The 27,922-nt window shown below is 42.8% G+C and overlaps 1 long non-coding RNA gene across 1 annotated transcript in view; it reads right to left on the bottom strand.

Annotated features, from left to right (window-relative positions):
- LOC117878794 overlaps positions 1–27,922 on the bottom strand; it is a 144,755-nt gene that overhangs the window by 111,845 nt on the left and 4,988 nt on the right. The gene's annotated exons all lie outside the window — the stretch shown is intronic.

The following is a 27,922-nucleotide window of genomic DNA, read 5'->3' as shown; positions in this document are numbered from 1 at the left end:
TATACTCTAAGCTAGTGTGGTAGTGAGTGTATCTCAAATTCCTTTACTCTAGCAGAATAAGATGTTCTCTCACACATACCTTCTACTAAATTTGTATTTTCTATTTACTTTGTTTGTTTTAATAATAGAAGAAATTACCAGGAAAGAGAGAGCACTGAGCTACAGGACAAAGCTACAAGGACAGAATAGTTCACCCCAATCTATATTTGAAAAAAAAAAGGAACTCAAATTTGACCCAAAATGTAAGCAAGTTTAAAAAAAAATGCAAAAGGTGATGACAAGAGAAGTGCCATGGGATCAGAAGATAAAAACATAATAAATATTGCGAAGTCAAAAATGCATTAGTTTACACTCTGCTTATTGTTTATGCTGAAAGTAAACTTGACAAGCTATGAATGAATTTTCTGAATGACACTGTATAGTTTTCCAGTGATCACAGGACGTATGCTAACATTGTTTTTCTGATGGTAAGAACTGGGAGCCAAACAAATTCTCCACTTATCAATCAGTTCTTTGGATTAGCAAGTATTTTCTCTGGGTGTGTAATTGTTTCTGTTTCTACTACTAGCATTGCTTCTGCTGATCAAATCCTTGCAACCTGGTCTTCAAAAATGGTCTTAAAAGTGGAACAACTTAAAAGATAATTTAATTTAAACTGTATATTGCTAGATGCATCATGTCTCATTTATATGACTAAGGTACAGAATACACAAATAGCATAGTATCACAGGTGGTGAGAAGAAATCGAAATGAAAATAAACCATCTGTTTTCTGAATCATTTGCGGTATTTGAAATTTATATTAAAATATTCACAAAGGTACACAAATAAAAAGTATTTTATAGCATTATTAAAAAGCTTTTACAAACATGAAATTATATAGGACCCAATTATGGTCATTCCAGCCTGTTGGATTGGATTGAAGGGCAAGGAAAAAGAGAAATGGAGGTTCTTCAAGAGGTGGAATACAGATAGGGACCACACATGTGGATACCTTGTGCCCAAGATCTGAGACTTCTAGCAAGTAGTGTCAGTCGGCTGCAGCTGTTCACCTCATGCTCCAAACCGAGGGCATAAGGAACAGTGCGGATCGACACCTTTCCCATTCCTTTTCTTACCATGAATCCAGTCATGATTCACAGCAGTGGGGAGTGAAGGGTTGATGAGGGTGTGTAGTTGAATACAGATGGTGACCATGCATCTTGAAGGACCTCCAGCTACAGATAAGTAACCTCCATTTCTTCTTTCTTTCAGTGCTGGTCCCTACGTGCATTCCACACGTGGGTGACTAGTAAGCAACAGTCAAGCAGGAAAGGGTTTGAGGATATTGTTGGTATAGATGTGTGCAGTACTGTTGTCCCCACAGCTGCATCTGCAGACGAAGCTGGACTAATGTATAATGTTTTGTAAAAGTATTACTAGAGCTCCAGCTAGCTGCCCTACAGATGTCCACTATAGGTATGTCTGAAGAGAAGCCAGGAAAGTTGTTTGTGCTCTAGCAAAGTGGACTGGACTCTCACCCACCCAGAGGAGGAATATGTGCCAGTTGATAAGTCTAATGTAACCGGAGATCCACTTACAGAATCTCTGAGTTGATAATACTTGTCCCTTAGATTGCTTCATTAAAGTGACAAATAGCCTAGGCATTTTCCTAATTGACTGTATGCTCTGCAGACAAAATGCCAAAACCCATCGGATGTCAAGAGAGTGAAGTCTTCTTTCCAAATCCTCATCCTTCCAATGAGGAGAGAAGTGAATAGGTTAACTTTCTGAGTTCCACATGAATCATCTCAGTAATAGTCTTCAAATATGTCAAGGGCTACTTTTAAGAGGATGGTGATCAATTGTTCTCCATGTCCATGAAAGTGGGACAAGAAGTAATGGGCTTAATATGCAGCAAGCGAGATTTAGGTTAGATATTAGGGGGGGAAAAAAACTTTCTAACTATAAGGATAGTTAAGCTCTTGAACAGGCTTCCAAGGGAGGTTGTGGAATTCCCATCATTGAAAGCTTTTAAAGTATAGGTTAGATAAACACCTGTCAGGAATAGTCTAGGTTTACTTGGCCCTGCCATGGCACAGGGAGCTGGACTGGATATCTTCTGAAGGTCCCTTCCATTGTTGTGTTGGTTTCACCATCAGCAGGAAAGTTCTCTTGAGGTTCTACAGGAATCTGGGTTTTTGTTGTTGGATGAATAAAAAACAGTAGAGCCATCAAATGGGGAATAGAAAGTGCAGATTGCTGCAAGGTGCACCTGTAACGAGCTAACAGAAAAGCCCTAGGTCTCAAGAGTGAGTAGACAGTCTAAAATAACAGGATTCCCACAGATTCTGGGGATAATTGGTTCTGTTGTGTCCTAGTGAAGGAACACCTCCTTTTGGCCAGATAGGCAGAAAGAACTCCACCAGAAAATGCTATGATCCTGAGACCCCTCATTGCCCTCAGGCCAGACTGTAACTCATATCAGGCCTGACACTCACTCCTCCACCACATTGATTCTTGGGGAACCTCAGTGTAAGCAACTAAGCCAGGATAACAGTTCACCCCAGTCACTCATTGTTACAATACATCCCCAGCATAGATTTCAGTGTCCCCTTGAAAACTTTCAATAAAACCATTTGTTTCTGGGTTCTCCAGAATGCACTCAATAGCTGGGACATGAAATTTGACGCAAGATCTGACAAAGTCTCTTAAGAAAAACCTACTCTGCTGAAAAGAGAGAAAAAAGAACTTTTGCCACTGTATCAACTTCTATACTAGACAAGGCAGCTGCTTCTGGCATAGTCCACTACCACCAAAAAACATATTTCTTCCCCCTTTGGGATGGTCAGGTCACAGGGCCTATAATATCCATTGCCACCCTAAAAATGCCTCCTTGATTACAGGTAAAGGTTGTAGGGGAGATTTATGAGACCTTATAGGCCTCTTCCACTTCTGACATAAGTCACAAGACCTGCAATAGTCTGTCACCTCATTCTGAATATCCAGCCAATAGACATTCCTTTTTAAACCTTTCATATTGTCCTCTGAGTCTCCAAGTGACCTGCAAAAGGACAGTCATAGGCTAACATCATTAGCTCCCTATGAAGCTTAAACAGGCGTAACCAGTTGCTTGTCTGACTTTCCAGCACTTATTTTTCTCCACAGGAGCTTCTCTATACATCCTTCCCTCCTCTTCCAGAAACCTTACAAAACATAGGTTAGGGAGAATGGGGTAAGTTAGGGTCTGCACTCTGTTCTGCTGCAAATTTCTGCCTGCTGTCAGCTCTGATGGCTGCTTCATCCACTGGGAGTGGCTCCTCCCTGGACACACACTGCTTTCTATGCTAGGGATGGGAATGTCTCCTGCTCCCTTAGCTGTTTCTCTGTCTTCACAATTCCCCTTCTGGGATTACAGAGCAATATTCCTTTTTACTTTGGTTTAGACATAGTTTGTCCTAGACATAGTTAATACATCATTAACCTTGAGAACTTCTGCTCAAATGCAATCCAACATACCAACTTTTAAAATGCCTTCTAGACCTCCTCACTCCAAGTGCACTTTAGCCAAAGGCACAGTGGTTTTAAGTTTTCCCATTGCCAGGAGTTCTAAGTTTTCGCCAAGTAACACATCAGTTTCCCTGACCATGCCCTCTGATCAAAAAGATCTGGGTGCCAGTGTCTCACTGCCCTGGGCATTCTTTCCCATTTAACTTTGCAACTTTAATAAATTCAAGAGCAACCTCTAATGGGTTGGACCCTACAAAATTAATCAGGAGCTCCTCAGACACCTATGTGGGTCTTGTGTTTAGGACAGACACATTAATCTTGGTTGGATGGGGTGTGGGCTTAGATTCCCTTTGTTTAGGGCAATTGTCCCTCAGGTGAGGAGGGACTGCAATCAGGATTACCAGAAAGGAGTCAGTTATGGTGAGATGAGTGTTTGCGCTCCCACTCATGCTCCCTTTTCACAGGCATAAAAGAGGTCCCCCCTTCACACTGGACTTCGGTTCTTCTTTTTGTGGCTCGCACTTACTGAACACTCTGGTTTGGTACATAGAAATCAGCCACCTCCTGTACAAAGCCCAGGGATATATCCCAAATGGCCTCTGATCTCCTCAGAGCATATGCCCAGAGAGTATTCTAGTGCAAAGAGGTCAAATAACTGGTCATAATTCTCAGTCCCTTCCCCTTTCACTCATTTTCTCATCAAATCACATTTTATATACACTTTCTCTGTGGTTCATCTTATTTTTGAGGTCTCTAAACATTAACCTACACACTTCAGGGGTAATTTGAAACTTTTGCCATACAACCTTTTAAAAGCGAGTATATTTCAAAGCCTGTTCAATTTCCATTTCATTAAATACATGTAATGCTTTACATGAGAGTTTGGAGAGAAGCACTGGAATCTTCTTGTTGTCTGGAGCTTTATGCAATTCGCACAGTCTCTCAAAAGTAGTGAAGTATTCCTCAATACAATCCATCTTTTTGTATGTCAGACACAAATTTATCCAAACTGTGTATTCCTTGGGGAGATGGCATACCTGAAAGCTATAGAATCTGTCCATGCTTTTCCCACCAGCTCATGTTGCCTTTGCTTCTCTCCTTCCAGTTCCATGGCTTTCTCCTGCTGCTGTTTTTCTGCCTCCCTGTCTTTGATTCCCAGGTCAGTCTCACTCCTTTGGTGCTCTTGGTTCTTTCCATTTTTGCCAACTCCAAATTTTTGGTCGACTCTGCTATCTCCAACTTCTGTAACTTTATCTCAGACAGTTTGAATTGAATGACTGTCTCGCTGTGGGCTGTGTTTTGCCCTCCAATCCCTTTGGTAGTCTAGTCCGCCTACTAATTTTTATATACTCTCCTTTGTTTCCTTTTGGACAAGGAAACACAACAAAGTAACAAAAAAAACTAGCCTTTTCTGACTGTTCCCAGCCTCCTCAGTCTGAATTATTTAAAAAAAAAAAAAAGCTCACATGTGCTTGAAGTGTGAACCACAGTCATCCAGCAAGCTGTGTGTAAATCCTGCCATCTATGCCACTGGGATGCTCTGGGCACCCAAAACTGTAAAAAAAAAAAAAAAAAAAAAAAAAAAAAGCTTTATTAGGGCTTAAACCGTGTTTCAGGTTCTTGATGCTCCAGTTTGTCTGCCTTGCAACAAACTCCTTGAGACTCTGCCAATCTAAACCTTGCCTTGCAGGTAACAAGTCCGTGAACCCCAGTTCCCGAGGGACATCTCCCTACAGTGTCCAGGCCTTCTCCCTTGACACTAACAGAAACTAAAGAAAAGATGGTTATGATTCAGAGTGGCTGACCCTACTGTATCATTGGAAGTGGCAGAGGGCCAACTTTACAGTAAGTCATATCAGGCCTCACACTCACTATCCCCAACACACTGTTGTCATAATACGTATCCGAAAGGTATCTTGTAAGCTATCCTCTAAACTGATACAAGCTGGTCACGAATATCAAGTGATGTATGTAAGTATGGCTTGTATAAATAGTTGTGCGTGCATGCTGGAAATGTGTTAATATTTATTTTGGAGGCAATGGTTAAATCGAGTCTGCACTAGAGAAAGGAATGTAGATTTACTTGTCTGACTGTCCTCTGTCTGCAATCAAGTCAATGAAAGTACATTTATGTATATGGTAAACAAAGCCATCAAGCTAACAAGCAATGGAGGAAACACATTAGTGGGCACACCGGAGGTCAGTCTGCACCCAAGAAGTCTTCCTGACTCTTGAGGCAGACACAATGGACTTTGGGAAATATAAGGGCAGCAAAAGGTCATTGTAGCCATCCATCACTTAGAGAAAAAAGGGGACAGAATGCTCTGATTCTGTGAAAGTTGGATCCCCTGAAGGGCTGGAGATGCTGGCAACAATGTAAGTGAGAAAACTGAAAAGATTGTAACTTGCTAACACTAAGCTTTAGTCACCAGAAATCATGTTTTTGTTTTGTTTGTAACCATATGTCTCTTGCTTAGTATCACTTAAATCTCTGTTCTTTATTCATAAAACTTATTCTTAGTTTTACTATAGCCCAACCCAGTACTGTTATACTAACGTATAGTACGAATCCTCAAACTAACAGGCTGGTGTCTGGAGGCAGCAGATTTATTATTTCTATGAATGTCCAATGAGAGGGACTGGACACTGCAAAGAAATGTCTCTGGGTAACTCAGCAACTGGGGTTCACTGATTGTTACCTGCAAAGCAAGGTTTAGGCTGGCAGAGTCTGACAAGGCAGACAAACTGGAATGTCTGGGAGCTGACACACAGTTTAAGCCCCACAAAAGCTCTCCCTTGTTAAGGCAGAGGGGGTAACACAGTGGCTTGTGGTTTTGGGTGCCCTGAGACATAGGCGCCAACTCCGTGGATGCTCCAGCTCCCTCCCCGTCTCGCCCGGCACCTCCCACCCACCTGCAGCACCACTGATCAACGCCTCCCCCTCCCTTTCAGTGCCGCCCGCCCACCACAGATCAGCTGTTCCATGGCATGCAGGAGGCACTGGGAGGGAAGGGGTGTGCTTGGGGGAGGGGGTGGAGCTGGAGGGGAAGGGATGGGGACTTGTGGGAAAGGGTAGAGCAGGGGTGGAGTGGGTGCAAGGCCTGGGGGCAGAGTGGGGGGTTGAGCACCCCCAGGGCCAGGAGGAAGCCAGCACCTGTGCCCTGAACAAAGCATCAAATTGCTTTGACTGATAATAGGTTAACCAGCCTACATACATAATTGCTCTAGGTCTAATGTCCATCCAAATACAAGGACTTGAGATGAAGAGGGTCTTGGCTGAATGTTTGGTTTTGATGTTCTCTTGAGTCAGTAGGTCTAGAAAGGGTTGGATAGTGATGGGAGGATGGGTTGATATTCTCAAAAGGTCTGAAAACCAAAATTGCCTGGGCCAGTTAGGCAGTGAGAATGACCCAAGCTTTGTTGTGGCAAATCTTTTGTAGAACTTGTGATATCCGTGGAATGGGAGGAAATGTATACCTGAAGTGGTCTGTCCAAGGTAGCAGAAGTGCATTGCCCTTAGAGACCTAGCCCAGAGCTGCTCTGGAGCAGTGGAGGGGGAAATTTCTGGTTAGTTTGGGAGACAAATAGGTCCCAGGATGGTGTTGCCCAGTAGATGGCCTGGTTCAGGACAGAATTGTACATCTTCCATTCATGGTCTGTAGAGAAGTGTCTAATGAGGCTGTCTGACAGAGTTCTACACAGCTGGTAGGTAAGCTGCCAAAAGAGTTATGTGGTTTCTATGTAGTCAAGTCTAGGGTCGCTTGTATAAAATCTATGGTCTTTGTGGAAGTCACAGTGGACTTTTCTATGTTGACACAAATTCCCAAGGATGATAGCAGACAAAGTAGAAATAGGATTGCTGATTAAAACTCCTTGCTGGATCTGCCAGTCAAGAGCCAGTCATTGAGACACAGAAAGAAGGTGAAGCCATTTTGTCTCATACAGGCCCCCACCACTATGTCAGGATTACAAGGAGAGCCAGGGCCAAATATTAAATCAGGTGCAAACCTGAGGCTGGGAGTAGCCAAGGAGTTCATAGTCAGGTTCCAGACTTACAGCTTATGCTTGGAAGGGCAATACCAGTTGTCTGAGTCCAGCTTACAGGGGGATCTCCCCAGCCTGGATCTGACTGGGGTCCCATGGCCTTCTCCAAAAGATGTTTTAGCCAGAGATCTTGACCCTCACAGACTCAGGGAGGGAAGGAGCAAAGGGGGAGATGCAAGCCATGCCCAGGCAGTAAAAGCAGTGCTGGTGATCACTCACTTATTGAGAAGGAGTGAGGGGCGGGATATACACTTCTTAAACTCCAGGACTCTGGCTATAGTCCTTTTCTGTAGGAAGGAAAAAACTCCAAGATGGAGTTAACTAAGCTATATTAACTATAAAAACTAAAAGTACTAAGAAACCAAGAACTATTTAAAATATTTTCAGCTTAAGATGAAAAAGGCAGAGAGCTGTGGACACAGAGGATTCTGACTCAGGCCTTGTGGCAGTAAGAAGAGGAACTGAAGAGGTGTTAGTCCACCCTGCCCCTTATATTCTTAGTTCAGAGGATGAAGAGAACAACTGAGCAGGTGCAGACCAACAGACACTACTTGCTAGAAATCTCTGATCTCAGGTACATGGTGCATGCATATTCCCAACACTCATCACCGATGCATCATGTCTCAAAAGGTATAATGCCCCCAGGCACCACCACTCAGACTGTGCATCTCCTTCTCCATCCCAGACACAACTGAGCTCAGGATAAACTTAAAAGTAACATTTAAATTTGGGGGCACAATTTACAATTAGTAAAAGCAAGCTTTCACAAGATGTATGCACAGAAGTGTTTCAAATAGACATTCCCCTACAATACAAACATTACAGTACTGAGAATCTAAAATATAAACTGGCTGCAAACAAAAATGAACACTAAATTGGATTTTAATATTTTTAGCCTCAGTAGTTTAAGGTGTGTGACAAGAAACTCTTACTACCAGCTGGCAAGGGGGTTTCAAGAATGTCTTGATTCTAATATGTACATTCTGGTTCACTAAATGAAGTCCAAGGTCAGATACTGGTAATTAATATCATTGTGAAATATCACTGCATAAGGAGTTATACACTGAATAGATTTTCTTAGATTCTCTATTAAGCTACAAGTCACCAAGAGAGGTGAATAATCAGGTTTTATGTCAGACAAGACATATTTACTTATCTCTGTTGTATTAAGTATTATCACGTAACACAATGGATGCCCAATTACAAAGTTATCCAAGAGATACAAAGTCAACAAGCAAGCAGCACACAGGAAAAAACAAGCCATAGTAGTTTTCCTGTCTGAGTACAGACAATGAACTTTGGGGAGTAAAAGTTCAAGGCAGAGAAGATACCCCCTGATCCTGCACCTAGGAAGTAAAGGGGCAGTGCATTTACATTCGTGAAAATAGGAGCTCAGTCAATCTTAGTTGAAACGCTGCAGAGAACTGTGGGGGAAGAAAACTTCTTTACATATGAGGTTGACCTATTTAAGTTTAGTCTCTAGACAGCATGTTATTATTTTGTTTTTATGTAACCATTTGTTTACAGTGTTCTTACTCACTATCACTTGAATATTTGAAAAACTTATAATTGTCTTTTTCTATAAATATATCTCTGTGCTGTGATCAGGGCCAGTTCCAGGGTTTTGGTCGCCCCAAGCAGCCAAACAAACAAACAAACAAGCCGCGATCGCGATCTACGGCAGCAATTCGGTGGAAGGTCCTTCGCTCCAAGCAGGAGTGAGGGACAGTCCGCCGAATTGCCGCCGAACAGCTAGACGTGCCGCCCCTCTCCGAAGTGGCCGCCCCAAGCACCTGCTTGGTAAGCTGGTGCCAGCCCTGGCTGTGATATTAAACAAGGTGCTGCTGATCCTGAAGTGAATCATACAAACTGGTATGTACACTGTTCCCTCGGGGACAGCAGACCTGGTATTTTTGTGAGTGTTTAGTGGATAAGGGATTACACATTAAAGAGGAACGGTTAAAAAGGGACTCGGGTTCACTGGTGGTTAACCTGTAAGGCAAAGTAAGGGTGGCATAGTCCTGAGGAGACTGTTCGGATAGCTAACAGATTGGTGGTGTCAGGGAGCTGACATCCTGTTAAAACACAAGCAAGATGCCCTCATGCTAGAGGCAGAGGGTAACAAGGTAACCCTCAGTCCTGAGTACCTCAAGAACCATCACAAGGCATTATTAATCACCCATAAAAAACCTGCTTATAATATATGATTTAAGGTGGAAGTATGCCTTTACCTTAAAATTTTATTCTTCATTTTTAGTAATAAAGGTAGAATATTAAGCTAATAAGAGAAACTTATAAGCATAATGTACATGGATAACTATAATAGACCAAATACTAGATTACATGACTGCATATATTTTCTGTGCTGACTGCCAGTAAACAAAACTAAAAAAAAATAAAATAAAATAAAAAAATTCACACTGATGTACATGCATCTTGGCAGCTCTTCTCTTCATAAGTTATACCTTCAAGTAATTTCTGTAACAAGGCAATATTCTCAGATACTTACAGTGAAAATATAATAGTACCATTCTGCAGTATAATCTTAAATGTTTTGTTCAAATCACAACTCATTGTAGTTTGATCTGCTATCTTGTAAGCATAATCTAACTTCCTAAATTGCACAACACTCTAAATTTCATATCTTGCTATTGATGCTTCTTTAACACAGAAGGACCAGAACACTGCTGGTCATCCTCCCCTCATCCTTGTAAATACCAAGCTCATAGCTGTTTGAATACACCACCTATAGAATGCTTGATTCCAAAAAGAGTTAAATCATGTGTTAGCCCTATTTAATGGATGTAAACTGTGCTGGTGGCCCTGGAGACAGGGTGCGTGAGGTAATATCTTTTATTGAATCAACTTCTGTTGGTGAAAGAGATATGCTTTCAAGCTACACAGAGCTCTTCTTCAATAGTGGCATTGATCAGTTATCTTCTCTTAGCAATGGAAAAGCATAAGGTGACTATGCTGATATTTTAATATCCATTAGCAGCCTTTGATACTGCAGACCTTGAAATACTGACACAACCAGGGGTCCCAACAAAAGCGGAGAATGGTGCCATCCATGCCTTTCTTATGGAAAAAGCCAAAGTATAAGCTATAGGAAATTCCTCGGAGTAAGGTTATGTTTATGTCATGGAGGTCACGTAATCCATGACTTCCAGAGACCTCTGTGACATTCTCTCCTTCAGCCCCAGGGGCTGCAAGACTGGAGCTGACAGCCAGCAGCGCCCTGGTAGGGTTCCAGCAAGAGGCAACAGGGGCCCCTCTGCAAGGTTCCAGCGACAGGTGACACTCTCACGTGGGGGAAGGGTATGCCTCCGGCAAATGAGTGGGGGTGTCAGGGAAGTGTTTATTCCCCTCTATTCGGCACAGGTGAAGCCACATCTGGAGTACGGCATCCAGTTTTGGGCCCCCACACTACAAAAAGGATGTGGACAAATTGGAGAGGGCAATGAAAATTAGAGTGCTCGGGCACATGACTTATGAGAAGAGGCTGAGGGAACTGAGATTATTTAGTCTGCAGAAGAGAAGAGTGAGGGGAGATTTGAGAGCAGCCTTCAACCACCTAAAGGAGAGTTTCAAATAGGATGGAGCTAGGCTGTTCTCAATGGTGGTGGATGACAAAACAAGGAGCAATGGTCTCAAGTTGTAGTGGGGGAGGTCTAGGTTGGATATTAGGAAAAACTATTTCATTAGGAGGGTGGTGAAGCACTGGAACTGGTTACCTAGGGAGGTGGTGGAATCTCCATCCTTGGAAGTTTTTAAGGCCCGGCTTGACAAAGCCCTGGCTGAGATGATTTAGTTGGGGTTGGTCCTGCTTTGACCTCCTGAGGTCTCTTCCAACCCTAATCTTCTATGATTCTCTTTGAGAAATATGGTCACCCTGCAGCTCCTAGCCGCTGTGGGCAGAGGCCCCTCCCCCCACAACTTCCAGCTGTTGAGGGCGGAGGGGGAACCCCACAGCTCCCAGTCACCACGGTGGTGGGAGAAACCATGGAGCTGCAACAGCAAAAGTCAGAGAGGTCATGGCTTCCGTGAATTTTTGTTTATTGTCCATGACTTTGACTAAAAATAATCATGACAATATATTAGTCTTACTCATGAGTCATTTATCATGAGGGCTCTCACAGAGTACTGGAGGGTTCTGATTGAGAGAGGTTACCAATCAATGCATACACAAAGATGCTAAGAGAGTTAACAAGGAGACCTGGACCAATGTGTCCTTAATATGCTGATCTTTCCCTGCTCCCCCATCTCATTTATATCTGATGCAACTGGTGCAGTGGAACGAATGACTCAGTGTCTTTATGAATCTGAGGATTGCACAAGGACTAGCTGGCTGAAGCTCAATCTATACAAGACTAAAGCAGTTTTGGCAGAACTGAAGTTAAAATCCTCACCATTTTTTCTGATTACTAGTACTTATAGGAGCGTGTCCACTATTTGTTCCCTAGGTTAGCAGTCTGAAGCCTCATTCGATCCTGGGGTTGCATTTTGATATTCAGGTAGCAACGATGACTAATGGCATTTTGTTTCATCCAAGCATGGTAAAAAGAGAGGAACCATTTCCTTCAGATGCAGCTCTGGCTGTGACCAGCTTAGAATAGACCAGACTGAGAATGCCACGCTCAGGGCAGACTACAAGAAACAGGGCAGGCACACCCCAAAACAAGTGGTTTATACTACAATTAGATTCACCAAACCAGTGACCAAAAAGAGAGCCTCTGCAATACCACACAGTTAACAAGAAGCCAAAGGATAGTCCCTTTTAGGCATTCCAGCCCTTGATTCCCATCCAGACAAACTGGTCTTCTACAGTGAAAGGTTACTGAAAATGCAATTCACCATACCAATGGTGAGGTTCTACCAATCCCAAAGGTAGACACACTTGACTTGGGGGTAATATACATTTCAGATGTCACCCAAATATCATGCTGTCAGCCAATCCTTAGTAAACTAAGAATTTATTAATAAAAAGGAAAGAAGAGAGAGAGTTAAATGGTTAAAAGATTATATATACACAGACACACACAGGATTGCAAAGTCCTTAGATCAGGTTTGTAGCAGTGAAAGCCTCTGGTAACGTCCAAAAGATTGGACCGAGGACCTTCCATTGTTCAAAATACTCCTTTTAGTTTTAAATCCAGTCCAGAGGAGTGGAGCAGGAATGAGGAAAAATGGAGATGTTTCAGTTGCAATTTATACCCTCTCCCATGTGCATGGAAGAGAAGGTTACTCACCTTGTGCAGTAATTGAGGTTCTTCAAGATGGTTGTCCCTGTGGGTGCTTCACTTTAGGTGTCTTGGTGCCCTGTGCTTCTAATTGGAGACTTGTGATAGCAGTGTCCCAGTTGGCCATGCATGCATGGCAGCCATCTCACACCACTCTGAGTGGCTACCCCACCTGTGTGCAGCTAACCACCACCCAGTTCCTTCTCTACCCCAGAGAATCAAACCAAAACGCTGAAGCAGAGGGGAGGAGGGTGGGTAGTGGAGCACCCAAAGGGACAACCATCTTGAAGAACCTCAGTTACTGCACAAGGTAAGTAACCTTCTCTTCTTCTTTGAAGAGTCTCCCCGTGGGTACTCCACTGTAGGTGACTGAAGAATAGTGTCCCTCAGTGAAGAGGAGGGGCTTTGGAGTTGATGTATGTACGGTGGAGAGCACACTAGACTGAAGTGAGCGTCTGCAGCTGACTGCTGTTCCAGGGCATAATGTTTGGTTAAAGTATGGGGCAATGCCTAGGTAGCTGCTTTACAAATATCCGTAATGAGTACATGTTTGAGAAAGGCTACCAATGTGTACATAGCTCTAGTGGAGCGTGTACGAAGTCCAGAAGGAGCTTGCAGATTGTATTTTTGGTAAAATAATTGGATAGTTAGAGATCCATTTAGAAAGTCTGTTTGGAAATGGTTTGGCCTTGTGATCATATCCACAACAGAACGAATAGCCTGGATGATTTTCTGAAAAAGTTTTTGTTCTCTCTGTATAGAATGCCAGCGCTCTGAGGTCGTCTAACGTGTGAAGGGACACCTCCCTGTTATTGGTGTGTGGCTTGTGAAAGAATAGGGGTATGTAAATGGGTTTGTTGAAATGGAAGAGGGAGGCAACCTTGGGTATGAATTTAGGGTGTAGGCGTAGGATTACTTTGTCCTTGAGCAACGTGGTATAAGGTGGGTATGCCATTAGGGCACCCAACTCTCCCACTCTTCATGCTGATGTGATAGCTACTAAAAAGGCGACCTTCATGGATAAGTGTAAGAACGAGCAGGTCGCTAGTGGTTCACAGGGTTTGCCCATGAGGGCACAGAGAACAAGGTAGAGGTCCCTTAATGTGGGATAACTGTTCTCTATACCCTTGAGAAAGCGCTTAGTCAGTGAATGGGTGAAGACAGCGAGTCCGTCCACATTGTGGTGAAAGGTGGTGATGGCTGATAAGTGTACTCTGAGTGAGCTAGTCGAGAGGCCCGATTTTTTGAGTGTCAACATGTAATCAAGGATAGTGGGTAACAGGGCTAATTGTGGAATGATTTTTTTGTCTTGGCACCAGATGAAGAATCTTTTCCACTTGTGTGCATATGTTTTTCGTGTGGAAAGACATGGTCTGTTAAGTAGAAGGTCTTGGACCTCCTTTGAACAGCATGTTTCGAGTTCTGTCATCCCTGGGATTAGCCATGCCTTGAGACGAAGCGTTTGAATGTTGGGATTACAGAGGCATCCTGTATCAGCAGGTGAGGAAGGGTTCATGATCTGACAGCCATCTGGGTCAGGTATGGGAACTATGTTTGTCTGGGCCATGTTAACTCTTGTCTGATCTTGTGCAGGACACAACCCAACAGGGACACTGGGGGGGGGGGAAAGAGGGGAGAGAAGAAAAGGTGTATAGGAGTGGGGCCTCCCATTTCATGAGGAAGGTGTCTCCAAAAGAGTTGTGTCCCAGTCCCGCTAGGGAGCAGTATCGTGGGCATTTGGCATTGTGGATCATGATGAAAAGGTCTATTGAGGAGAATCCCCATTGTTGGAATATAGTTTGCAGAATTTGTGGGTCTAGATCCCACTTGTGCATCATGAGATGTTCCTGCTGAGGTCGTCTTCTGTGGCATTCTGGTTTCCAGGTAGGTAAGATGCCGTGATGGAGATGCACCATTGCCAGAGGCAGACTGCTTCTGTGCAGAGCAGGTAAGATCAGGCCCCGCCTTGGCAATTTTTATAAAACAGTCGCCAACTTGTCCACTTGAAACTGGTTTTGTTGTGGATCAGGGGGAGAAAGTGTTGGCAGGAATTTCGAACTGCTTGGAGCTCCAGCAGATTTATGTGGAGATTTGACTCCCCTCAGGACCATCAGCCCTGGATGGTGTTGTGGGCCAAGTGTGCCCCTCCCCCCATCCTACCAGAGAGGCATCTGTGGTGATAGTGACTGATAGGGGTTCCCTTCCAAAGAGAACCCCTGAGCAGACATTTGTTTGTTTTGTCCACCATGTGAGCGAGTCTTTCACTCTGCTGGGCACTGTAAGCCATCTGCTGATTGAGTGTCTGTGAGGAATGTATACAGTGCATAGCCAGGTTTGCAGACATCGCATATCCAGCTTGGCATGTTTCACGACAAACATGGTAGCCGACATGCATCCAAGAAGTTGTAGGCACATTCTGGTGGACGTTTATGGTCTGTGTCTTACTGTTGTGATTAGGTTTGTTAAGGCAAGAAACCGTTGTTGGGGTAGCAGTGCTGATGCTGTGACACAGTCAAGGTGTGCCCCTATAAAGTCCAGTTGTTTGGTTGGGGTCAGGGTGATTTTCTGTGGTTGGTTTGTAACCCTAGGTTTGTAAATAGGGTTAGAGTGGTGAGGACTGCCTTGTTGTATGTCAGTGCTTTTAGCAGCAGTCATTTAGATAGGGGAATATGGTCACACCCTGCTTGCAAAGATGTGCTGCTGCAATGGTCAGTACTTTGGGAAAAAACCCTTGGAGCCGTAGAGAGGCTGAAGGGAAGCACCTTGGATTAGTAGTGTAGGTTGCCCAGAGTGAATCATAGGGATCCCTGTGTGCCAGGTGGATAGTGACGTGAAAATAAGCGTCCTGTAGGTCGAGGGCCGAGAGCCAATCTCCTTTCTCCAATGCTGGATTATGGTTGGCTGCGTGCATGAGGTAGCCGCTCGGAGCGGCGTGAAACGGCTGCCACGCGTGCACGGCCAACATTGCTACCACAAGTCTCTGACTAGAAGCACAGGCACCAAGACACCTAAAGTGGAGTACTCACAGGGACACTCCTCAAAGAAGAAAGTTACTGGCAAAGAGAGTTTTAGGTCACATGTCCACACCACATGTCTTGCTGAATCATAGGGGTAGCCATTGGCTCAACACTGTCTGAGGCACCCTCAGGGAGGCTTCCTGGAGAGTTGATTCCTCTTAATGGCCCATCCACACCTGAATGGTCCATCAACACTGGGCTGGCTAGACTGGATGTAAATCTACCTTGTGAGTGTCACCCAAGAACAAAACCTATGTTTGAGATACAAATGCAGAGTAAATATTCATAACTTCAGATACAGTGATGATACATAGATTGTAACTTTTCCATTGTTCATGTTAAGTGAACTGGGACCCATTCTGGAATTTCTTCTAGGTAGGTTGGCTAGGTGCACAAATGTACGGCCTTCTATGCACAGTCCCAGAAGATCATGCCCACATAATGTATACAATTAAATATCATCCTGCACCTTTTGGAGAAACTCAGAAAAGGAAAGAGTTACAGAAGGCTTACTTTTAGATTTTCATGTCCTTGTTTTACTAACTTTTGTCACAATTTAAATACTATGGTAGTGTGTTGTAGTATTTTCTTCTTTATATTTAAGCCCACTTAAAAAAAATAATCATGAATAGCTATGAACTACATTAGCCTGAATAAATACAGACTTAGCCAGTATTATACATAATTAGGATAAGCTAAATCTATAATTCAGTCATTTTAAGGCGTATCTTTAGGGATATTGTTGATTTTGCACATTAATTAAAAATTACAGAATAAACACTGTAGTCTGATAACAAAATTCAATCAATACTTTAGGGGCCAAAGGAAAAACAAACAAAAATGTACAAGCTGTCTCTCTATCATAACTCAGATATTGTCAGGCACTGCGTCCTAAAATCAGGCCTAGTGGTTGGAGTGGAGGTGAAGTTGCACATGGGGTTGTGACTGGGCCAAGGGTGGCTCTCGAATTGAGACTGGAGGACAGGCTGCGGTCAGAACCAAGAACAGAATCCGTACCATAGCTGGAGTCTGGGTGAAAGCCAGGGGTCAAAGCAGGGCAGTCAGAGTCCAGGAACAAGCCAAGTCAGTAGCATAGCTGGGGTCCACATACAGGCCAGAGGTCGAAGGTGGGTCAGAGTCCAATGGTCCAGGGAGAGTCAGGAAATGGAGGCAAGACTGGAGCAGGTCAGTAACAGGGCTGGAGCAAGATCAGTGTAGGACAAACTCATGACTGGAACAGAGCTCAGGCAAGACTGGGGCAGGAACAGGAACAAAGTCAAGAGCAGGCTGGGCGTCTCGAGAGTCTGATAAACTGCAAGGCAGCTGGAGGGTTCCAGCCATGTACTGCTGTTGCAGACTGATCTGCAGCTCTGGTGGGGTTGGGAAATACCTGACCTAGGGTCTGCTCAAGGATAGGCTGTGGTCAGAAAGGTGAGACAGTGCAATCAAGTTGTTGCCACATGTTTGAGTGACGATTCACTGTTGGAAGAGCACCTATTGAGTTCCTTGGGGCAGGAAGGTGCCACACTCCAACTCCCTGCCTGAGTCCCCTCCCGCACCCCAAACCCCTCATCCCCAGTCCCACACCCAGAGCCCCCCACCCCTGCACTCCAAACCCCTGGACCCCAGCCCAGAGCCTCCTCCTGCACCCCAAAACCCTCATCCCTGAGCCTGCATCCTCAGCCCAGAGCCCATACCATCTCCCACACCATCCTGGTGAAAGTGAGTGAGGTGGGGAAAGAGTAAGTGACAGAGGGGGGGCATGGAGTGAGCAAGGAATGGGGCCTTGGAGAAGGGATGGGACATGGGGTGGGGGCAGGGGTGTTAGATTTTGTGCAGTTAGAAAGTTGGCAACCCTGGCTCACGGAGTATCTGTTGGAAGGGCAGCTGAGCTAGCAGCTCTGGTTTGGCTGTGGGTTTGCCTCACAGATACTCACCTCCATGTCATAAAACTGAATTTGCAAATGTGATACCAGCATCATGCACATAAATAGCTTAGATTCTGAACATGTGTAACTATACCCAAAATGTGTTAAAATTACATACATCATTCAGTTTCAAACAAACAAACAGCCATCTGCAGTGCAAGATTGAGATTCCAAGGTCAAAAAGGCACAGTGGGTGTATAAAGTGGAGTTGCACCTGTAAATATTGTTCTGCTTTTGAAATGGATGGATACCACACAGATCTTTTTGACTTAGGCAGAAAAGAAAAAGAAATACCACTTTATTCTGATATTCTTGAACTAAAGATGTCCCTTGCTACAGCCTTTAGCTCTAAATGAAGTTACTTTGTCACAAGTAATAAATCAGGTTTGAAATGGGACAAAGACTTTGTCCCTAGCACTATGAAACAAACTAAATTTACCTTAAAGTTTCTTCAGTGAACAAGCAAGAAGAAAGCAGTTATTTTTATCCCAAAAGAAGTTTTATTAATCCAAAGAGAATGAGTTCTTATTAGACTATCAGTATGAGTGATCCCTCAAATTGCTGAAAAATGCAGGGACAACATGTTTTAAAAAAAAAAAAAAACACCCACACCCCTACCTCAAGCTCTCTTTAACTTTACAGATTCAGTAACAGTAGTTGTAAAGCAATTCCTTCACAGAGAAATGACAAGGAAGCACATGATGCATCCAGCACATTCAGAGAATCAAGTTACCATAGAGCTCACCCACAAGTGTATAAACAATTGTTCCTGGAAAATCTGGCAGGCTGACCAAGTATTATTTGTACAGTGATGGCACCCAGAAGCCATAACCAAGGTTTGAAGGTCCATCCAGCTCAGCACTGTATATCCATAATGAAAAGACTGTGCCTGCCACAAAGAGCGAAGAATGTACTTATATATTACACACATGCACTATGTGAAAAGAACATTATTCAGGTTGCAAAGTCAAGCACTGAAAAATCAGAAAATGCCAGAATTAATGTTACCTGTGCAACCTTATTTCACTCACCTTGTTTGTCTGCATTATGATACAGTCTTTAATTACAAGATCAATTTTTTTCCATAGGCTTGTTAGCAGTGCAGAGCCATAAGAACATAAGAACGGCCGTACCGGGTCAGACCAAAGGTCCATCTAGCCCAGTATCCTGTCTTCCGACAGTGGCCAATGCCAGGTGCCCCAGAAGGAGTGTACCAACAAGCAATGATCAAGTGATCTCTCTCCTGTCATCCATCTCCATCCTCTGACAGACAGAGGCTAGGGACACCATTCCTTACCCATCCTGGCTAATAGCCATTAATGGACTTAACCACCATGAATTTATCCAGTTCTCTTTTAAATGCTGTTCTAGTCCTAGCCTTCACAACCTCCTCAGGTAAGGAGTTCCACAAGTTGACTGTGCACTGTGTGAAGAAGAACTTCCTTGTATTTGTTTTAAGCCAATACAGTCTGGGGATAATAAACTGGACTATATTTGAGTTTACAAATTAAGATTGAATGTAATGGACGCTGACTGCCAGTATTCTATTCAGTTTGAATTCTGAGAAGATTTGTACATTAAAAGCATGTGAGGAAAAAAAGCCACTGGGTGAAGGATACATAGAAGTCATCCAGATAGAGTCATTTTCATCCAGTGTCTACTGCAGAACAACAAAAGTTGTTCACATCAGTAAGGAATTTCAAGCCATCCCATTTCTCCATAAAAAGCCCGCACTTCAGAATAGAGGGCCCCACTCTGCCAGGTGAATTGACAGATGGCTTAATCTGTCTGCTAAGGAGATTCATTTTCCAAGGAGGATGATAGGAGTTGGAGGAAGGAGATGAATCTCTTAACTCTCTCTCTGTTCCCCATCTTTTGCTTGTCACTGTAGACAGTTACTGCAGTACTGTTAGTTCACCCTTGATCCACCTTCCTTATTACCTGGTTCCAAAGGGCTGTTCATTCTCCCTGAAATTCTACGAGATTTGTATACACTGTCCTCTCTAATCGATCACTTTTTAGTCCAGTTCTGTGAAGAGCTTCCCTTTGTCTTGTGACCTCATAAGAGACATCCTGGCGCAAAGAAGAGTGAAAGACAAAATCATAAGCACCTTTCTGGAAGAGGTCAACATAGCACTGAGCTGTACTCAAAGTGTACACTCCTACTCTCCACTTAACCTTTCAATTCTCTACCCAGTCTCTAAGACAGACTGTAGTACTGCCAAATAAGCCATGGAAACCTCTCCAGTTTAAAAAAAAAAATTGGGGTGGCCATCTTCTTCACAAATATTGAGGGGGGAATCCTCACCCCACATATACTGACCAGAAATGAAATGGAGTTGGCAAAGCATTGCTTTCAACAATCCCATTGCTACAGATTCTAACATGGACACACTGGCTCTTTACTGACTGTTTTGACAGTTAGCTGTTCGCTTGGAGCAAACACAATCATCTCTTGGAAATTTGCACCCTGTGAACTGCTGGTTAAGATAATGTTTTTGGGAGTAGATATTATGGGGATAAAAGGATTTAACTCAGCTCTGAGGTTAACAAAAGCCTGCGATGGAAAAATGGGTAAAGTGAGGAAGCAAGCAAACAAGGATACATGGAGACAGTTTCAAATGTGTAGTGGGGGAAGAAAAAGAAAAAGAAAAAAAGATTGCAAACACCTCACATAAAAAACAAAACAAAAAATCCCTGAATGGCTTAATGCTAGCAGAGAAGACTAGGTAAAATTCCTTTTTTTTTTTTATTTAAAAAGTGGGGGTGTTGTTAAAAAAAACATTACTTTTTACCTTTATTTGCACTATTTATGTTATTTGCTGTATCCCCTGAGCTTGAAATAACCTATTTCTAACCAGCCTAGTTTCTATGTATTGTTCTTCTCTCCTTACTCATATCTAGTATTTACAACATCTCCTAATTTAGTATCATCTGCAAATTTAACAGGCAGTTTACCCCTTTTTCCTGATTACAATAAATAAGTTCATTAACACACAGCAACCCTGCAACATATCCTGGATACATTACAATTAGTTATTTTTAATAGTTATACATTTGAACATCCAAACCAATCTGTGGACGCAAAAACATCAACAAAATCTCAGCATTACCAACAGTTTACACTTCTTCATAGTTTTCAATCCATGTAACAATCTTCGTATTCAAACCAATGTAAATTATTTTTACAAGTAGTATTATATGAGATGGGTATCGAATGCTGTAATGAAATCCAGACATCTACCTGTGAATAAAATTAAAGCAGGCTTTCGAAAGTGGATTTTCTTTTTACCTAACCAACTTCACCAGTTGTGCAAATCCCTTTTATATTTTGCATCAGCAATCCAATGGACCATAACAAGTTCCCTGAACAGAGTACAGCAAAAACCATAATTCTGCATGTTCATGAGACTGTGGCATTAAAATTTATCAAAAAGCCTAGCTTTAGTTTAATAATTCAAGTTCTGATAAAAAAAAAAAAACACTTACTTGTGACACACAAAAGTCACAAGCTTTAGTTTACAGTACTCTGAAACTTGTCTCTGCACCATTTTCTGGTATCTAAGGCTTAGAAGTTACTTCAGTTATTGGTGAGGATAGTAATTATTTAAATGGAGACTTATGTATTAAGTGATCCAGTCTTTTTTTAAAATATGATGGTCTACAGAAGAGGCAAGAAACAATCAATAATGGTGAAGCACAGCAAGTCAACTTCATAATCTGAAAATCATTAAACAAAACCAGTTTCATTAAATTTCATTAAAAGAGTCTTCATGCTAGGCAACCTTCATAAAAATTGCTGTTAGACAAAAATCTCCTCAAATCTATTTCAAAGACTTCTACAAGTGAATGAGTCTCAACTAGATAGTATCATTACGCTAATCTTATTTAAACTTGCCACAAACATGCGACTGCAGATTTCTTGTAGCAGGCACAGAATCCATCTAATTTAGGATAGTTGTATCATCTATCACGGCGCACAGAGTGTGCCATGCCTTGAACCCCCTCTGCAGTCTCTTGTAAGTACACCTTCCTAATGTTAGGTTCTGGGCCTCCACTTCATTCACGGAGGAGTCCCCTGACTCTTCCACTCTTTAACTGGGTCCCCCTAGGCTTCAGCACCCATTTCTCACAGTGACTCTTCTAGCAGAGCCACTTTGTCTTTGCTCCATGCAGGAGTGCTCTCTGCAGGGAACTCTGTAACCAGAAAATGTTTACAGTGACAAGCCAGCCTTATCAAAACAAAGTCTTATTTATTAGTCAACAGAAACAGTGATAGTACTCAGAGAAAGTGGTTAAAACAAAAGAAGGCCAACACATCTGAAACTTACCTAAACTTTATTTTCCGTCCCCTTGCAAGATTAGGCAAGTTCCACTCAGCCTATACACCTTTACTCCTGGCCACAGAGAGAAAGACAGACCTTGCAGCATTCTCTCTGCTGCCCTCTGTCAGAGATGCACCTCCAGCCACAGCCCTCCAGAGTTCCTGCTCACCCCCCTCCTTCCTCTCTAAGAGGGAGTCTTTAATGGTTTTGTGTCATTTTGATCCCAATAACTTGGTCCTAGGGAAAATAAACCTGCTACCCTAGCTGGAACTAGGTGGGTGGGCATGTCACAATTAATAGCTCCTCCAAGTGTTCCCTTAAGGAACCCTAGTATTCTCTCTGAAGGCATCTTATCTCTGCCATCGTTTCATTTCCTGTTTGTTTCCCCCCCACCAACCTCCTTTGATTTAACTCTATGCAATCAAGCAGATTAACAGTAAGTAAAATGATGCACATAATATTAATAAATACAGAAGTCTCACATTCTCCATACCATTAAAAATAATTCAAGTGTCCGAGAAGTACAGGCCTGCAAGCTCCTGAAACTGTATGATTCACTCACATCTGTTCATCATTTGTAGTTATAACAACTGATATAATCCAGTTAGATTACTTGATTAGCTGTCCATGCATTGATTCTAGCATGAGAAACACCCAAAGTGCAAACTTGGAGATATTTGAATGTGTAGCTAAAGTCCTGTAGAAAAGCACTAGTACACTTCTGTGATGGAAAGTGTAAATTAGTTTCATGGCAAGTTTAGAGTGCACATACTGTTTATCTGGTGGCTGTGGAATTGTTCATAGAATTCACTCCTTCCTTACTGAACTGCTCCAGACTCCAAGTTATTTAAAATCAATACATGCTCCTTGCCCTCATAATTGTAAAGATACTAAACATGAACCAAGTACAAAGTAATGCCATATGTCTTCCCAATTCTGGAGACAGTTGGAAAGGTATGAACTGCCCAGTTCATCTTAACAGGTTAGCTCAAACCAAATCATGACAATCTTATTGTCATTGTTTATTTTGTCACAGATTTTTCACAAAAATATCTAGCTAAAATGTTTATCCCATAATTCAACACTGCCTCCAACACCTCCTGGTTGCCAAAAGGTGCCAATTCATAGATGTATAGATTTGAAGGCCAATAGGGATCATTGTGATCATCTAATCTCACTTCCAGTACAACTCAGGCCAGAGAGCTTCCTCAAAATAATGCCCAGAGCCTATCTTGATTTAAAAATTGCTAGTGATGGAGAATCCACCACAACCCTAGATAAATTGTTCCCTTACTCAGTTGTGAGGCTCTCCAGCTTTCCCCTCCCTCCACCCAACACAAACGTCAACAGTGTAGTTATGCATTGTCAATATAAAAGTATGTGGCATATTAGAAACTGAAGATGTGGGAAGAGTATAAATTGAATTAGATATAAACTAAATGGCAGTGGGGAGTATACTGATTAGTATATATACTCAACCATAAGCCAGTTCGTTTATAACCCGCCCCGGCCCCCATGATGGCTCAGTAAAAATTGAATTTTTTTTATGACCCATTCATAAGCCAACCCTATCATTCAGGGGTCAGCAAACTTTGGCTCCCGGGCCATCAGGATAAGCCTCTGGCGGGCCGTGACGGTTTGTTTACCTCAAGCGTCAGCAGGCACGGAGGTAAACCTAAGTAAACAAAGTGTCCCGGCCCACCAGTGGCTTACCCTGACGTGCCAGGATAGCAACTCGTTGGGAAATTTTGGAGGTGGGAGAGAAGCTGGGGGGTCAAAGGAGTAACCCCTGTGATCACCCCCCACATGACCCCACCCCTATCCCAGGACCCCCACACTCTCCCCATCCCATCCCTTCCCACCTTATCTGGGGTGGGCCAGAGGAGGATGTCTCTGGCCTGGCCGGAGCTTCTCTAGCAGGCTGGGCGGCACAGCTGCAGCCTGCTCCAGCAGGCCAGACAGCTTTCTGGCCACCCCAAGCAATAAAAAAAAAAAAACAAAAACCTGTGGCGTGGCCGGAGCCAGGGTACAGGGGGACTCCCTGCCCTGCAGATGTGCCCCGGCTAGCAGGGGGGAGGGAGAGAGAGAAGGGGGGCGGCCAGGGCTTCAGCGGGGCGCTGCCATGCGGCCCTTTCTGCCACGCCGCCTGCCGGGAGGGCTCCGCTCCAGTCGGCGGGGAGGGAAGGATGTGGGCTGCCCTGCCAGGCTTGCTGCAGGGCGCTCCCGTCCTCCACGCCGCCACCCCCTACAGGATTGGGCGGAATGCCCCCACCTACAAGCTGCCACCCCAAGCACCAGCTTGCTCGGCTGGTGCCTGAAGCCGGCCCTGGCCACAGCCTGCTCTGGCAGGCGGGGCTGGGCAGTGTGGCTGCAGCCTCCCAGCCCCAGAGGTGCAGCTGCTTCGGAGGCTGGGGGGGGCAGGGGGAGAAAGAGAGCAGCGTGGCCAGAAGCGGAGAGACTTCTGGCTCCGCTGGCTGTGCTGCCTCTCCTTGCCCCCTCAGGGGGAGGGGCTGTGTCCCACCTCTCCCTCCCATTCATAAGCCGATCCCCTTCTCTGATGCTTCCCTTTTTTACTAAAAAATTCAGCTTATGAACGAGTATATACGGTACATTATTCATTTTCATATGCAATTCATTATAAACTTCATTTTTACATTTTAGAACAAGCTGCCAAAGAATTTCTAGTCTGCTGCACCAGAATGCCATAGATTCCAAGGGCTTTGCTGCAGAATTTAGGTCCAATTTGCAACAGAATACATGAAATGCAATATATCTTACCAGTTCAGTCTTAGCTTACTGCAAACCCTAACAGAAGGGCACCAAAGAGTAAAAGTACTCAAACTTTACTGCACCAGCCAGTCAAAGAGTAGGCCGTGGTTGTCCAGCAAGTTTATATGCTGTATAACGACCTCCTTGTGAACTCAATTACTCAAAACACGCATGTATGAAAATCACCCTACCAATACAGAAAGATTACTAAAAATATGCAAAGATTTTATTGCTGAACCCAGTAATAAATCTGATCAAGAACATGTCACAAGGGATGCAATATACACAACAGTATTTCAGTAGTAATTAGTATATCATTTGAAAATGCATCCTCCAACATCAAATTATGCATTATACTGTGGAAATAATGGTATTCCAATCTTTCTAATGAATACAAAATAAGAAATGTTAGGGCCAAAAAAAATCTCTTTTGCTGTAATTCCATTTACTTCAATGGAGCTCTGCAGTCACATTCTTTGCTCTTTAATTTGTTTAAGGTTTCTAAATAATTTTGGTGAAATGCAGGTAAAATGCAAAGGTGTTTTGAAATAATTTTGTGAAACTTTATATGGATCACCATAAACCTATCAAGTTTTAATAATCACGTCAGTCTACAATTTAAACAGGAATTGTTATCTAGCAGTTAGAGCAGAAGACTGGGTATCAGCATTATTGGGTTCTACTCCTAGATATGCTCCCTGACCATAATCGAGTCCATTCGTTTTGAGGTAGTGGAGAGATTGTACTCTTTTTCCTGTTTCAAAGAAATCTGTTCTTCACAAGACACAGCCTTGAAGATCTCAGACAGCTAACATCCAACCGCGCTCTTCTATCTAATGCAGTGTCAGTTAACACAGCAGACCGTGAATAAAAGTATTTTCATTTTTAAAAGCTGGTGTTCCATAATGGAGGATGGTGCTCTTTATCCTTTAACTCATTTTTAAATAGGCATCATTTATATGCAATACCTAAAACATAGGTACATTTAAGGGAATTGTAGGTCTAAGACCCTGCCTCTGCCCTATTTTTAAGTTGCTTTTCTCTTGTGTCCTTTGCCCCCATAGATTTGTCTCTATCTGTAATCTTTCAAGACTAATAATTGTCAACCTTCACATCTATTTCACTATAGCATATCTTTTGTTTTCCTCTTCACATTACTCAATTTATTTCTCTTACTTTCCATGCCTACTAGAATATTTTACTTGCCACTTCCTCCTGGGTTTTGCGTACTTATGGCAGCCCTTGTGCTTCTCCAAACCCGGGGCTGTATAGCACCAAATATACAGTGTCTGTTTTCCCTAACACTGCAAACTAATGCTATGAGCATCAACAATATGAGCATCAAGATGATGCATGTCTCAATTGCTAGTTACTTCTTACAATCTCTAAGATATTAAATTTCAGATTAAAAGATGGTCTCTCCAAGACTATTTTAAAATCAAGTTTGACATTTATGTCCTTGATCCCAGTCATCTGGCAAGAAAAAGACCAAAGTGAAAAGAGATGCAAGAGGGGTCATGCTAGAGATATAGAAATAATAAATGGTACAGAGAACGTAAATCAGATGTTTTTATTTTCTCTGCCAAAATACAACGGCAGTAAATTTAAAAAACAGGCCAAAGAGATTTGTTTACATACCACATAATTAACTTGTCACCAGACAGTGTTCCATTGTGGCCTACTGCTTAGTAGGATTCAAAAGAGAAATAGTAATGTATAGGGTTAATTAAAACACTTTTTATTTAAAAAAAAAGTATATAAACCCTCTTGTTTTTGATAGGGTAAGCAAACCTCCACCTAACAGGAGTTAGAAAGAAAGTTCTTTCTGGACTGAGCAACAGAGGCTCCTGTGGCACCTGTTGATTTTTACAGATTCAGACTAACAGGGCTACCCCTCTGATACTTTCTGGACTGGTTATCATACAATTATCCACTCTGAAATTCCTTGCACCTTCCTGAGGCATCTGGTTCCAGACACTGTCAGAGGCAGCATACTGATCTAGATGGACTACAGCTCTGATCCCATGTGACTAATCCAATATTCCTGAACTATTAGTAGGAAGGAAAAAAAAATAGTTACTCTTTCCCTCAGTTTGTCAGTCTCACTTCTCTGAATCTGTTTGTGTCAATTATCATCTATTACTTTACTTTTACTCAACCTACTTAATGGAAATATTCTGCTTTTCTTCCAATAAACAGAATAGCAAGGCAGCACTCTGCTTAGATTTTTTTTTAAAGAAATAGAAGTGACAGTTAAAAGCCAGCACAGTGCTAGATGAAGACTAAATGAAAGCCATATTCAAGTGAAAACAAGATAGAATGAACAACAACAACAAAAAAAGTTTTAAAATTAAACTTATATTGTGGCAAAACATGCATGTGCGCTGCTTTTAAACTACTACTTTTCCTATACTCAACTGGAACCATTACCTTCTGCTTTACTTTAATAAGAAGTGAATATTAAGAAGTGGCTGGGCGAAGTTGATAAACAATTGAAAGCTGAAGCCAGTCTAATGAGAGGAGGAAAAAGTCTAGGAAAGAAAGAAAATGCTTTTAAACACACACAGAGTTAGGAACTATTCTTTGAAAACAACTGAATATTTTTCCTTTATGGCTGCAGTTGCTTATTTTCTCTCCCCACTCCCTCCAACCCTACATTATGAACATCTCCTGGCTGGTTTTATATGAAAGAGAGAGTGTACGCGCATACACATCTGGGACCCCCACTTACAGATACTGTCAACATCTTCTTTGGTAGATATTGACCAACTCTGAAAGATGAAATAGTCTAACCAGTATTAAAGAAACCAGCACTGAGGCTTAAGACCTCACGAATTACCACTCTTGCTTTTTCTAAGCAAGCTAATCAATAAGCTGGGGGAAGGGGGAGTCTCCGTGCCACTCATTTGCCAGTATCCTAGATCCCTTCCAGTCAGGCTCCAGGCCAGGACACAGCACAACATTCAGAGCAACAGCTTGTGGCTCTGATAAATTATATTCTCCTGTTCACAGGCAGAGAAAATATATCTTTTCTCTGCCCATCCTTCTGGACTCCTTTACAGCATTTGATACCACTGATCAACTAATATCCTCCTGTCCCAAAAGATGCTG

Source organism: Trachemys scripta, chromosome 1 (genome assembly GCF_013100865.1).
Source record: "Trachemys scripta elegans isolate TJP31775 chromosome 1, CAS_Tse_1.0, whole genome shotgun sequence".
NCBI lineage: Eukaryota > Metazoa > Chordata > Testudines > Emydidae > Trachemys > Trachemys scripta.
Note: the sequence above shows the minus strand (reverse complement) of the source record. Positions and strands in the feature narration are given on the sequence as shown.